General features: G+C 40.6%; 1 protein-coding gene across 1 annotated transcript in view; it reads right to left on the bottom strand.

Annotated features, from left to right (window-relative positions):
- SEL1L2 (SEL1L2 adaptor subunit of SYVN1 ubiquitin ligase) overlaps positions 1–15464 on the bottom strand; it is a 132509-nt gene that overhangs the window by 80062 nt on the left and 36983 nt on the right. Inside the window, exon 2 of the mRNA XM_074405379.1 lies at positions 15269–15324. The gene's annotated coding sequence lies outside the window, so the exon portion shown is untranslated. The remainder of the gene's footprint in view (positions 1–15268; positions 15325–15464) is intronic.

The following is a 15464-nucleotide window of genomic DNA, read 5'->3' as shown; positions in this document are numbered from 1 at the left end:
CATATAAAGAGATATCTTATTCACAATCATCCATCCCAATTGCTCACATCTCAAAATAATTGTTACAGATTGTAAAACTTTAATTGACATTCCTCACATCATATTTTCTGTTTACCACTTATTAGCTGTGTCTAACTGTAAGCAAATTAACCTCTCTGTGACTCAGTTTACCCCTCTATAAAATAGGGGTAATAAATTGCCTATCTCATTGGGTTTTTTGAGGATCAAATGAGTTAATATTTGCAAAGGGCCTTGGACACTGCAAGCAGTCAATAAATATTAACTGCTATTATTATATTAACTATATTTTCTGTCTAAATACATTTTTCTGTTTTTCTGTTTCAGGTTCTAAAATACTAGAATCTGGGTCCTCTGGCTATTTAATTTGCTCTGTTTGTCAGTAAATAAAGGTGTTCTGAGCCTCAGAAATCACTAAACATCATTAGTTTTATTGAAATACAGTGTTTTTAATCTCAAGCAGAATATCTTAAAAACGTTTTACTAGTAGAAAATACTTATATGTTATACATTTTCTGGACTAATTTCATTCAAAGGCACTGAACAGCAATTTTAGCATCTCCTAGCCCCTATGGCTTCCTGGGCTGTATATGATGATAAATACTTTAACCCCCAAATTCCATACTTATTCTTTAATAGAATTTCAATAGCAGCAAGGTGACTGATACTAATGGGACTATTTTAATAGCCTCCTCAGATAGTTTTTTGAGAGGCAATAGACCTAAAATAATCAAGTAAATGAAACGCCCTTATTCTTATTTATTTATTTATTTATTTTTTGAGGCGGAATCTCACTCTGTCACCAGGCTGGAGTGCAATGGCATGATCTCGGCTCACTGAAACCTTCACGTCCCAGGTTCAAGTGATTGTCCTGCCTCAGCCTCCCAAATAGCTGGGACTACAGTTGCACACCACCACACCCAGCCAATTTTTGTATTTTTAGTAGAGACGGGATTTCTCCATGTTGGTCAGGATGGTCTTGATCTCTTGACCTTGTGATCCACCTGCCTTGGCCTCCCAAAATTCTTGGATTACAGGTGTTAGCCACTGCTCCCAGCCTATTTATTTTTTGAGATGGAGTTTTGCTCTTGTTGCCCAGGCTGAGTAATGGTGCCATCTTGTCCCACTGCAGACTCTGCCTGCCTGGCTCAAGCAATCCTCCTGCCTCAGCCTCCTGAGTAGCTTGGATTACAGGTGCCTGCCACCACACCTGGCTAATTTTTTGTATTTTTAGTAGAGATGGGGTTTCACTATGTTTGCCAGGCTCGTCTCAACTCCTTGCCTCAGGTGATCTGCTCGCCTCAGCTTCCCAAAGTGCTGGGATTCCAGGCATGAGCCACCATGCCCAACCAACATCCCTATTCTTTAAGAGTTATATAAAAAGCACTGTTTCATTCATTCAATACATTTATGCTAGATATTCACTAGGAACTGAAGATAGAGTGACAGATAAGACAGAAGTATTTTCTGATCATATGGAGCTCCCATTTGTCTGTAAGAAATACAATAACCAGTAAGCAAATAAATGAACAAATTAGTATCAGATATCAATACATGCTATGAAGAGAATAAAGCAAGAAAATGTAAAAAGTGAAATATGGGGTGAAGAGGGGATGGTGCATAATTTTGATTGGGTGCCCAAGAAAAGTTTTACAGAAGAGGTGACTTTGGAGCCAAGAATTTAATGACAAACAAGCAGTACTGTGAAGATATGGAGGCAGAGCATTCCGGGCAGAGAGAACAGCAAGTACCAATGCCCTAAAGTGGGAACAAATTTGTATGTTCCAGTAATGGAAATAAGACCCAAGCAGCTGAAGGAGGGTGAACCAAGGGGAGAATTATCAAAGAGAAAGACACAGAGAGAAGTAGAGGGTGATATCATACAGGGACATGGTAAGGAGGTGGCATTTTATCTGAAAAACAAGAGGAAGATATTGTAGTCCTAGGGACAAGCTCTGATTGATGTTTTAGAAGAAAACACCATTCTGGCTGGCATGTGAGGAATAGATTATACAGCATTAAGAGTGGGAGCAGGGGCTGGACGTGGTGGCACATGCCTGTAATCCCAGCACTTTGGGAGAATGAAGTGGGTGAATCACCTGAGGTCAGGAGTTCAAGACCAGCCTGGCCAACATGGCAAAACCCCATCTCTACTAAAAAATACAAAAATTAGCTGGGTGTAGTGGTGCACACCTGTAATCCCAGTACTTTGGGAGGCCGAGGCAGGTGGATCACGAGGTCAGGAGTTCAAGACCAGCCTGGCCAATATGGTGAAACCGTGTCTCTACTAAAAATACAAAAATTAGCTGGGTGTGGTGGCACACACCTGTAGTCCCAGCTGCTCAGGAGGCTGAGGCAGGAGAATTGCTTGAACTTGGGAGGTGGAGGTTGCAGTGAGCTGAGATAGCGCCACTGCACTCCAGCCTGGGTGACAGAACAAGACTCCAACTCAAAAAAATAAAAAATAAAATAAAATAAATTAGCCAGGCAAGGCATAATTAGCCAGGTGTGGTGGCTTGTAATCTCACCTATTCAGGAGGCTGAGGCAGGGGAATTGCTTGAACATGGGAGGCAGAGGTTGCAGTAAGCCAAGATAGCACCACTGCATTCCAGCTTGGGTGACAGAGCAAGAAAAAAGAAAAACAAACAAACAAACAAACAAACAAAAAGAGTGGGAGCAGAGAAAACAGTTTGGAGACTATTGCAGTTAACTAAGTGAAGGATGATGTGACTCAGGTGAGTGCAGAAGCAATGGAGATAAATTATATGGGCAGACTTTGGGTATGTTTTAGAAGTGTAACAGTACTGACTCCATGTTAGAGAAAAGCTAGCTTGCTTGCTTGAATATAATTATTAGTTTGCTTGAGTCTGGAGATTATTCACTAAAAGCAGCACCTTCAACAGAGATAAAAGAAAAGACACAGACCAGCAACTCTGGGAATGAGCTGACTGGCCTTGTAAGAACAGGTTGATGGCACCTGCAGATGGTCACAGGCATTGTGACCTAGAAAACAATGATTAACTGCCTGCCTGAGACTCCACACATTTCACAAGAATGTTTTGATCATCGCTTCCCCTCTTTTCCCTTAAAAACACCTGATCTAGAGGAACAGTTTGTAAGGGTGATCTTTGGATGCTAATTCACTGCCCTCCCGGGTTTCTGGCTTCTTGAATAAAGATAACTTTCCTTTCATCAAACTCTTTTCCTGAGTTTTTGGCTTTCAAGTGATAAGTGGCCTGGTTACAGAAGTGGTGCAAATCGAAATGGAGATGGACTGAATATAGGGGTAAGAGAATAGACAAGGTCAAAGATAACTTCCTGTTTTGGGGCAAGACAAGCTGAGTATATGGAGATTCCAGTTATATGGATGGAGAAGACTGGGGATAGGGGAGATTTTTGGAGGGAATTAAAGTCTCCCCCAACCCCCTAATACACAAACCTGTATATGTGGTAATGTCTTCAAATTGTGTGCATATATATGAAACATTAAATGTATTTGTCCAAGAATAGAGTAAGAGCGAGTCATGTTTGATACAGAATAGGACGTCAGCATCATCCCTCTCAAATGATAGGTGGGAAGTAAAAGAAGTAGAAGGTGAGAATTCCTTGCCCGCCAGTGACTTACTTTTCCTAGAGTTCAACAGTCAAAGGCATTTCTTGTTTTCCTTAACAATCTGTGTCGCTTTTTCTTTCCTGGCTTATATCCCCCTAAAGAGTCACTGTTCTTTGGCACTGTGTAATACTTTAAATTCTGCTGAAAAAGGTCTTGGGAAAAAGAGCAAATGAAAAGTAAGAGCTTATACAAGGCATCAGTGAGGACAAGAGGAGTGGCAAACCAAGACTAGCTGGTCACCTCCTCACCAGGGGGCCTTGTCCAGGTAAATGAATGAGGTGCTATCAAGCTATAATGTGGCAGAGAACACAGGCTGCTGCCATTGATTTGACAAAAGAGAGAAATGAATTTCTACTTTTCCCACTATGTATAGATGCAGATTCCATATACTATGTTTAAACCACTATAATTCCAAAGAGTATGAACACTAGTGCCCCAGACATCATAAGAGAAAAACCAGGTTATGATGAAAGCCAAGAAGAAGTGACAAACAAAGTAAATGAGTTTTTCTGTAAGAAAGCAAGATTTTCCTACGTCATTGGTTCTGAAAGTATGGTCCCTGAAATCTGTTAGATGTGCAAATTATTTGCTCCACCTGAAGTCTTAAGAACCAGAAACTCTGGGAGTGAAGTCCAGCAATCTGTGATTTAACAAGTCCTCCAGGTGATTCTGATGCATGCTAAAGTTTAAGAACCCCTGCCCTAGATAATAGTGGAAGAAGGTTGTCAGCACATGAGAGTGAAATTGAAGTTCAGCATTAAATAATACAAAAATTTAACATCAGCCATAATACAGTGAACATACATATACATATAGCAAAGACTCACATAGAAGCAAATGTTTTAATTATGGTTTTCCATCAGGAATTTAAAATATGTCAGATTATTTGCTTTCTAGGTCTTAAACGCATGTATGTTTGGAAAAAAATGGGGGCTGGCAATTTTAAACATTAAAATCAACTGTTTTAATAGTTTTTCCTCTCTCAAAATAAGATTTTATTTATGAGATATTTACATTGAAGTAAAGCTGTTTTTGTTAATGGACTTGATGTCTTTTATTTTTTCCTAGGCCTTTCAATTAAGAATATGAAACAATCTCAGGATACATTTTCCTAACACATCTAAGATTTTTTAAAAAAAGCAAATATGTTAGATGCAATAACCACCCCTAAGTTAAAAGAATAACCATTCCTTGTAGAGAAGAAGTAACTCATTCAGTTACTTCAGCAAAGTATCAGTAAAAATATTTCTCTCTCTTGGCAAAGCCATTGCTTATTATTTTACTGTGTATTTGCAGATCCACCTTCTAATGTCAATAAATAAGAATAGTAGACAGCTACCTAAGAGTAAATTGTGAAATACAGGGAAATAGTGAAGTAGCAAGGAAAAAGGAAACAAGTTACATGAGTGATATTAATAATACAGTGCTAACATAAGATTTATATTAATTGCTAAATGCTTTCTGAAATTCAGAGTACATTAACAACTAATATATCCTGGAGTCTGTATTTATATTCTGTATTTACATGCAAGAAACAGAAAATTATGTGTAAACATATAGCCATGTCAACTCTTCATGGTACAGGGAATACATGAATTATCAAAATAATTCAGGTTTTTTTTTTCATTACTTTCAGCACTTCTTTTCTCTTAATTTTACTAGAGCTACTGATAGTTTCTGTTCATTCTTTGATACAGATTGCTAAATGATTTTCATTCTCACAAATATTTAACAAGCACTTATTAAATTTTAGTGTCTAATCAAGAGATATTTAGATCTCTGAGAACTATACAAAAAAGTAAATAGCTTGTACTCTTGGAGTTCAGTTTCCATTGGGAGAGTCAAGTGGCGAGTCAAGTAAAGAGCTAGTATGTAGACACATGATTCCATGCAATTAGAAAGCAGATGAAGACCCAGTAGTCTGGTAGAGAAGTTAGGAAATGAGGGATATGCTATTTTAGATTGGTGACAAAACAAAATTCACCTATTTTTTTTTTCTTTTTTTTTTTTTTTTTAGACGGAATCTCACTGTCACCCAGGCTGGAGTGCAGTGGCATGATCTCGGCTTACTGCAACCTCCACCTCCCCGGTCCAAGCAATTCTCTTGCCTCAGCCTCCCGAGTAGCTGGGACTACAGGCGCCTGGGTGCCACAACGCCCGGATAATTTTTTGTATTTTTAGTAGAGATGGGGTTTCACCATGTTCTCCAGGTCTCAACCTCCCAACCTCATGATCCGCCTGCCTCGGCCTCCCAAAGTCCTGGGATTACAGGTGTGAGCCACCGCTCCTGGCCTAAATCCACCAATTTTTTATGGGCTTAGGATGGGGGAGTGCATGCTGATTGGTCCATAGGTGAGAAAAAACCAATTGACAGAGAGAGTAAGATAGGGATGGAAGTTCTCATTCTGGTGGTGGACTCCATCAAGAATCGGCAGCTTGGTTTTCAGGCTTTAAACTCTCTTTGGCTTGAAGGTCAGGTTTCATCAGGGACCTGTCCCTGTCTGCCTAGGAATTTGTCTGGCTTCTGTTACTATCAGTACAAAGGCCCTGAGGTAGATAGAGGTACTCCAGAGATAGCATAGAGGCCAAAGTAACTGGAATAAGGTGAGTAATGGGGAGAATGGTTAGAGCTCAGAGTAAGAGCAAACACCAGGTCATGTAAGGCCCGCGGGACATGATGAAGAGTTTGGATTTTGTTTTAAGTGTAATGGAGGTGTGAGGTGAATAGGCTGCAACAGAACAAAAATGCAGGAGATCAGGGAATTGGCTACCACAGAGTCCAGATGGGTGAGCTGGTGGCTGGCAGTGGAGTAGTTCAAAGGGACTGGATTCTGGATATTTTAATGACCAAGATAATTGGTATGTTGGGTATGAGAGAAAGAAGCAGAGGGTGAGCTTAAGATTTTTATTCTAAGCATCTGGTGGATGAAGGAGCCATTTACTGGCATAGGAGACATCAGGAAAGGAACTGCTTCAGAGCTGAGAAAAATCAAGAGTTCAGTAGTCAACATGTTAAGTCTCAGATCCATTTTACACATCCCAGTAAATAGGTGCCTGAAGTAGTTTGTGTCTGAGGTTGAGGCAGTGCATGTTATAGCTGCTGGTAGGTTGATAGAGTTGCTGATGGGTGGATATAGAATTGCTCTTCAGTCGGTTTCCTTTTTTTCAGCTTGAACAATTCAAAGCATTTTGCTAAATGCATTAGGATGGTTTTCCAAAACTAGAGAACAAACAAAACCCAGAAATGTCATCGGCTGAGATGTGTTGGAATTTTGAGAAGGGAGAAGGTATGAAACAGTGATCCTAGAAATGTAGAATAATATATTTGACTAGGGAGATGTTCAAGTTTGCTAGGAAACACTGAAGGCCTTCTTGGGCTGTGGCCATAAAATTAAAATAAGACTGGTTGCCTGATTCTGTTTATTCCCAGCCATGTTCAGCTACCCAGGAACTGAGTAGATGGAGAACTACATTTCAAATGAAATGGAGCACAAGGGGAGTAACTAAATGAAAGATCTATATGAGGAAGTGATTTCACAGCACCTGCAATGTCATCTGCAATTCCCAAATCCAAAAAAGATCTGAACACTGAAAGCTTTTTCATTAGTTTAGTGCTCAAAATCAGTTGCTGTGAAAACTTGACCTGACCTTATGTTAGGCTATTTCTGTTCTTTATCCCGTTTAGAGTGATATTCTTATGTTTTGCTGCATACATATTAATGAACACAATGTATTTCCTCAATCTCTACTGGGGTATTCTATAACACGTGAGGGGTGTGTGTGTGTGTGTATGTTTTTCCCTCCCTCTCTCGCTCTCTTTTACATTTGACATTATTTTATATTATTACACTATTTACATATACATATGTTTACATTTCTAGAAGTTTTTCAAGACTTTGAATTCTGCCTCACACTCTTCCAAAAAATTGCAGGGGAGGGAATACTTTCAAACTTATTCTATTAGGTCAGCATTACCCCAATACCAAAGCTAGACAAGGACACTACCAGGAAAGAAAAATACAGACCAATGTCTTTGATAAACACTGATGCAAAACTCTTCAAAATACTAGCAAATTGAATTCAGCAGCATATTAAAAAATTACATACTGGGCTGGGCGTGGTGGCTCACACCTGTAATCCCAGCACTTTGGGAGGCCAAGGTGGGCGGATCACAAGGTCAAGAGAATGATACCATCCTGGCCAACAGAGTAAAACCCGTCTCTACTAAAATACAAAAATTAGCTGGGCGTGGTGGCACACACCTGTAGTTTTAGCTACTCAGGAGGCTGCGGCAGGAGAATTGCTTGAACCTGGGAGGTGGGGGTTGCAGTGAGCCAAGATTCCACCACTGCACTCCAGCCTGGCACCTGGTGACAAAGCAAGACTCTGTCTCAAAAAAAAAAAAATTACATACCATGGCCAAGTGGGATTTTTTTCTGATATGCAAGGTTGGTTCCACACATGAAATTATGTAATATGTCACATTAACAAAGGAGGACATAAACACATGATTATCTCAATTGATGCTGAAAAAGAATTTGACAAAATTTGACATACTTTTGTGATAAAAAGCGTTCAACAAAGAATAGAAGAAAATTACCTCAATGTGATAAATAAATACATGAAGGGTTACATACTCAGTAGCTAGTATCATACTTACTGGTTAAAGTTAATATCATACTTAATTGTTAAAGACTGAAAGCTTTTCCTTTGGGATCACATGCAAAGCAAGGATACCCACTGATACTGCTTTCATTCAACATAGTACTGAAAGCCCTAGCCAGAGCAATTAGGAAATAAATTTAACTAGGAAAAAGTTATAAAATAAATAAAAGTTATCCAGATTGGAAAGGAAGAAGTAAAATTATCTGTTCACAGAAGATATAATCTCATATGTAGAAATCTCTAGAGATTCCACACAAAAAAACTGCTAGATATAAACAAAGTTTTTAAAAAAGTTTCAAAATACAAAATCAATACAAAATAGTTGTTTCTACACACTACAAACAAAGAAGCAAATAAAAAAAATTTAAAAAGACAATTCAATTTAAAATAGCATAAAAAAGAATAAAGTATTTATAAAGAAACTTAGCCAAGATGACAAAAGACTTGTATTAAAAAAACTATAGGCTGGGTATGATAGCTTACATTTGTAATTCCAGCACTTTGGGAGGCCAAGGTGGGCAGATCACGAGGTCAGGAGATTGAGACCATCCTGGCTAACATGGGAAAACCCCATCTCTACCAAAAAAAATTAAAAATTAGCTGGCATGGTGGCACACACCTGCAGTCCCAGCTAATCAGGAGGCTGAGGGAGGAGAATCACTTGAACCAGGGAGGTGGAGGTTGCAGTGAGCAGAGATCATGTGACTACATGCCAGCCTGGGTGACAAAGTGAGACTCCATCTCAAAAAAACAAAAACAAAAACAAAAAAACTATAAAACTTGCTGAAAGAAACTAAAGAAGACACTAACAAATGAAAATAATGGTGGTGGTGGCCTGCCTAGAGCAGCCACTGCAGAAACACCAGCTGCAGCAGAGGAGGCATGCTCAGAGCTATTTGTTCCACGGAGCCAGTGGAAGCTGGGAACAGGAGGGAGCCACGCCCCATTCTGAGTTGGCCAGGTGGAAGCCCCACCTTCCTGGGGGCAGCTGTAGCCACCCAGGTGTGGCTGCAGACCCAGGCATCCCTGTGCTCTCAGGACTGAGAAACAGTCCCATCCCTGCAGGCTCAGAAGTGCTTCTTCCCACTGCCTGGCCTTTCCAGTGCCTAGGACCTGCTCTGAGTTTGGAGCAAAGTTGAAGCCAAGCTTGGACACTGTTACAATCCAGCTGGTTTGTGTGCACTTGGGTTGGTGCTGACATGCCAGCCCCCTGCTGCCTCAATCCCCTCTGGACTTTGGGCACCAAGCATGGGAGGGAGGCTGAGGGGGTGCTGAGGGTGGTTCAATGACGGCCTGCAGGTGCCACTCCACATGAACACCCTGGGCACCATGGATGATATACAGATGGTAACAGGAGGCAGACAGGCTCCTGGGTGGAAAGAGACAGGTCCCAATGAAACCCACCCCCTCTTCAAGCCAGGAAGCCTGGGGATCAGGCTGTCAGTTCCAGGTGGAGTCTGAGGCTAGGAGTAAGAACTTATGGTACTTTTTCCAGGCCCACCCGTGGACCAGTTAGCATGCACTTTGTCTCTTCTGCACCCATAAAAAACCCTGGACTCAGCCAAACTCGGCAGACATCAAGACAACCTGCCTGCACATAGGAGATGCCTACTCCATATGTCCTCTCCACTGAGGGCTGCAGAGATGATAGGATGATCTGCCTGCAGATAGGAGCTACCCATTCCAGGTCTCCTCTCTGCTGATGGCTGCAGACTCAATGGGATGACCTGCCCAAGGATAGGAACTACTCACTCTGGGTTTTCTCTCCACTGAGAGCTGCACTCATGAGGACCACCTGCTTACAGAAAGGCACTACCCACTTTGGGCCTCCTGAAAGCTGTACTGTTGCTCAATGAAGTACCTATTTGCCTTGCTCACCCTCCAGTTGTCTGTGTACCTCATTCTTCCTGGATGCAGGACAAGAACTTGGGACCAGCTAAATGGTGGGACTGAAAGAGCTGTAACACAAACAGTGCTAAAACATGCCCCCTCACTTCAGGCAATGAGAAGAAAAGAAGAGCTGCAGCCCTTCCAGGAGCTCAGACTTAGGGCCTCCCAAGCCAGGTCTGTGACACCCTCTATGGGGCTCTGTGGTTTCTGGTATCTCCAAGCTTCCGGGCACCACTGCATTCCTTTCATCCAGAGGCAGGGCCCACAACAAAAGCTGCTTGCAGTGCATCTGATCCAGCCACAGGCTTGCTGTTGCTAATTCTTGTTTTGTTTTCAAGGGTCAAGAAAACTTATTTTGAACTATTTATGGCCTTTAATAATTGAGTAAGGTATACTTCTGTGAACAAAATTTGGAGCATGTTTTGTCTCCCTGCCTAGTTTCTCTAGAATTTGAAAATGATCTCTGAGTATTTTTAACTTATGGCAATATAGTTATTTGCATCAGAGCAATAAGAGTCTTTTCTTTTGCAACAGGATGCAATTGGAGAAACTGGTTGTTTTGTCAAGGCTTTGACTGAAAGGATATGCTTCCCTTTAAGGAGTCAAGCTTGACTTGCAGAGCTGATAAAAGCCCCTTTGAGAAAAAAACTAGCCTCACACCCTCATCTATGCAGTCCCTGTAGAGGTTTCCTGACCTGTGGTCAGTAAAGAATGCCACTTTCTAACAGGCCCAGAAGCCCCAAGTTTATCTTGGGACCTTAAGAGGAGAGGGTCACATAACTCACAGTATATGAGGATACAAACTCATGGTGGGGTTCAGATTTAAAAGGTCTTATCAGATTCCTTGTGGAACACAGTTCCATCAAATCTGAAAGGCCTATGTAGAAATAGTTATTCTTGCTACACTTTACGCAAATAATCAGGCTAAGGATAAAACTAAAGTATTTTGCAAAGAACTCAGTCCTATTATGATTTTTTTTTAACAAAAATGAGGACTGGAGAGAAAGAAATTCTATTTTAAAACATCATATACTTGTCATTAAATTAAAACTCATTAGTTGTTTTTAAGTTTTTGTTTATATTTTTAGACTAACCCTAATTGTTCCTGTCAACCAGCAATCTCTAGCTGCAGCTCAAATTGAACAAAAGGTAATGTAAAAATCTGAATCAATATTCTAGTTCTGAGCAATTATCTGCAAATCCTGCCAGGTGATGGTAATAAACAGGATGCTCCTCATGCAGAGGTTTCCTTTCTAGGAAAGGAAGACCAAGGGAGCTAACCAAAGCCAAGCACCATGCACTCAAATCTTAGCAAGCATAACTATAGCCACCAGTTATCTGGGCATGTCACAAGACATCATTTTCTCTCCCTTGTTGGAGAAGAATTCAATTCCACACCTTCACCTCAGCATTTGGTTTCTGATAAGGAGTCCATGCACCCCTCCCAAGACACATTTTTGTGCTAAACTCACTTCCAAGCTTCAGGTCAAAGCCCTAAGAAAGAAAACTGGATCTAAGGAATCCAGCAGCAGACAACAACAGAGGTTAAAAGACAGTGCTGGTAAGCAGGGCTAATTCCTGCCAATTAAGCCACACCTCTCATTTCATGGATAGGGGTCATGTTAGTATCTACGGCAAAAATGAGGTCTAGCGAACTCCAAGGCTACTGATGACAGGTGGGATAGAGACATAGGTGAGAGCAGCTAATTCCTATTATCTAGGCCCTCCCAGCTTTATGGGGGCAAGCTACTTCGGCACTTACGGGTAGAACTTGCCAAGGTCACTGGGACTTGAGGATGCAAGGCCAGAAGAGGGAAAAAGGATGCTCTTTCTTCTCTCCCTCACATACCCCCAGATATGTGCTAAAAAGAGAAAGGAACCAGGAATCTCTGCTCCCCTCTTTCTAGATGGGTAGCCATTCATTTTCAGTCTGTACCCCTTTTGAATGCATCCTGAACCCCGGGACTCCTTTTTTTTTCTTTTGCCTTCTTTTTCTCCTCCTCTGTCCTCTCTTAACTGATAGGTAATTGTGTCTCTCTGTACTACAGAATGTTCCTGTCAGATGCATCCTCCAAACTCAGAGAGGAGGTTCATTTCCCAAACCTGAGACTGGTTGGCTCAGGCGAAGGGAACCCAGAAACTTGATATGCTGGCAAAAGGGTAAAAGGTTTTTGTTTTGTTTTGTTTTTACCAGTCAGGCTTTTGGCTTCCCTCTACCTGTGCAAACTGGTAAAAGGCCTTGGGAATTTTTTGTGTCCTTACCCATCCTTTTTTTTCTTATTTTGATACATATTTTCTAATAACCTGGTTTGTCTCTTTTCACCTTCTGGCCATCAAACTCCAAATGGCCACACAACTGAAGCCTTGGAGGATAGCCCTTTCTGCCGGGGACCCTCTGAGGGAGCGCCAACTGCCATTCCCCAGAACAGCGCCTCCTGTCAGTAGGAAGCAGTTAAGATTGGTCTTTGTCCTTATCCTTATTCTGATAGCTGTTAAATGTACTCTGCAGATGGGAGAATGAGACAGTCAGTGTAAAAGGGTCCCTGGAAAAACTCCAACAGGGCTGCATGCTGGGTGAATGCGGTGGAGCCTCAAGAAGTTCCTACTGTTTGCAGGGAGAAGGAGCCTGGCCTCTCCTATTCCGGGGTTGGTAACCTGGATTTAATTTGTGAGCCCACTGGCAAAAAACACACTCACTTTGCTGAAAGTCCCTATTTCCCCCCTTTTTTTCCTTTTCACCCAATAAACCCTGCCTTTCTCACCCTTCAAAGTGTCTGCAAGCCTAATTTTTCATGGTCATGTGACAAGGACCCTGTTTTTAGCTGAACTAAGGAGAAAGTCCTACAATTGTGGTCTGTCAGCCACACACTTGAGTTGCTCCCTTAGGGGGCCTCAGTTACTTCCCGATAGTACATTAAATACCGGAGGGTTTATTACCTCTGTAATCAGGATCATTCTTTAATGTGGAAGGAAATAGCACACAGAAATCCTGAAAATATTAGATACTTAACGCAATACAAATTATCTTTAAACATTTTTTTTTCATGTCTGTGTGTGTGTTTTAAAAAAGTTTCTGTTGGGGAATGGAGAAGTAGATGACTTTAAAAAATTTTTCTTTTGCAAGTTGTGGAGTTGTAAAGCCAGAAAGAGAGAAAAACCATGGAAAGAGCAGCTCTACTTAGGTGAGGTGAGTGTGTTTTTAAAATTATAATGTAAATGATAATTATTACAGAAGATAACCAGAATTTGCCAAGCCTACATTAGGGGTAGAGATGGAGAGAGGGTGCTTTCAGCCAAATAGTATCCTGCTGATTGCCAAGGAGTCATGAAACACTATGGTAAGTTCAGTGAGCTGAGGATACTCTATTCTGGTTGTGGTGTAGCATGCATTTATGGAAACCTTCCAGTAGAGGTATTTGAAGCCTTTGGTCTTTTCACTTCTGCCATCTGTGCTTGGACCAATGGAATCAAGTAAGATACAGAATTTACAAACAGGCTACCCTAGAAAACTTACCCCTAATCTTTGACACAAAGGTAGTGTTTTGTTTTGTTTTGTGTTTTGTTTTACTTTCCAATATTCTGAAATATCTTAAAATAGTTCTTAGTTTTCTTTTGTCCTAGGCTTTACAAGGTTGGAAGGGTCCATTCCCATCTTTACTCTGGAGGCCTCATCTTCTACTGCTGGGCATTGGGTGGATGCTTATGGTTCTGAGTGGCATCCTTGTTCTCAAGCAGTAAGAGAATTCCAAAGGACATTTCCTGTGTTAGTCAGCAGGCACTGACTGGCAAGATGCCAAGAGCCCATAAGAGAAAGCAAAATGACCTGATGAAACAGATGCTCCTTCATTCTCCACTTGCCTGAAGACAAACTGAGATTTATGTGAAGCTCACATCTATTTTTGCTAATAATAATCCCACTGCTAATTATGGGATGTGGTAGTTACAGTGATGAGAGGAGCTATATTCAGAGGAGTTTAGAAAAGGTTGCAATGTAGAGAGAGGGGTTTTAAATTTGTATCAATATTTCTCACAGTTTACTTCTTCCATTTGGATTTAAGCTTTACTCATTAATTCAATAAACATTTATTGAGTGTCTGCTACGTGCCAGGCACTGCTATAGTGTTTGAGGATAACAGCGATGAACACCATAAACAAAAACCCCTGCTCTCATGGAGTTTGTACTCTAGTGGAGGGAGAGTGACAACAAATATAATAAAATACTGTATATTACATGGTGATCATTTTGAGAAGAAAAATACAGCAGGGAAGGGGGATAGAAGAAGGTGTTTGACAGGATTTGCAATTTTAAAGAGAGTGATTGCAAATTTAGAGAAGGTTCAGGGAAGGACCCTCTAAAAGATGAAGGTGAAAGAAGGGAGCCCTATGTACATCTGGGTGCAAAGACTTTCCAAGTAGAGAGCACAGGAATGGGGGGAACATGCCTGGGGTTTCTGAGGAATAGCATGGAGTCCAGTATGTCTGGAATGATGTCGGGGAGTAGCAGGAGCTGATAGAGAAAAAAGACTAGGGCCACACCATGGAGCCCAATGAGCAAGCCATTGTAATTGGGTTTCACTCAGTGTGAAATGGAAAGTCACTGCTTTATCTGAAATGACTTATTTTATAGGAGTAAATCGTTGCTGGGTTGAGAATAAATCGAAAATTTGAATCCCCTACTTCCAACATGTGCAAAGACATCATAAGGTTGGTAAAGTTTAATAAGCATCTGTGACTTCATAAGCCAGGCTGGTATCTGCCCTTTGTGTCTTAATATTTTACAAAAGTAATCGTGGTTTTTGCCATTGACAGTAATGGCAAAAACCTCGATTACTTTTGAATCAGCCTAATATTTATGACATCAGACAGTCCACAACTTAGAAGACTCAGGGCTGATGACAGTCTTATCTTCTCACAGTTGACTAAGTTTGTTGAATTAATGAAAGAATAATATTGATTGAGAATTTTAAAAAATAACAGACAATAGTTAATAATCACCTCTTTAATTCTGAGTGTCTTGAATAAAAATAGTGCATATAGCCTAAATTTTCTATTAAAAAACAAAGATTTAGCAAAATATTTACCTGTGTAGTGACATTTCTTTCCTTTTGTCTTTTATTATGTTTTTCGGCTTTGATAGCTGCAATATACAAAACATTTTTATAAAATTTAAAAACTCTCTTTGAAATTTCACTGAATACAATTTCTTGTTTAAAAAGTTTCTAGAAAACTTTTAGAATGCTATAATTTACAATTTAAAGTTCCTAATAATGTGTTAAA

The sequence above is a fragment of the Saimiri boliviensis genome, chromosome 9 (genome assembly GCF_048565385.1).
Source record: "Saimiri boliviensis isolate mSaiBol1 chromosome 9, mSaiBol1.pri, whole genome shotgun sequence".
NCBI classification, from domain to species: Eukaryota; Metazoa; Chordata; class Mammalia; order Primates; family Cebidae; genus Saimiri; species Saimiri boliviensis.
This window is presented reverse-complemented; position numbering and strand designations above follow the sequence as displayed.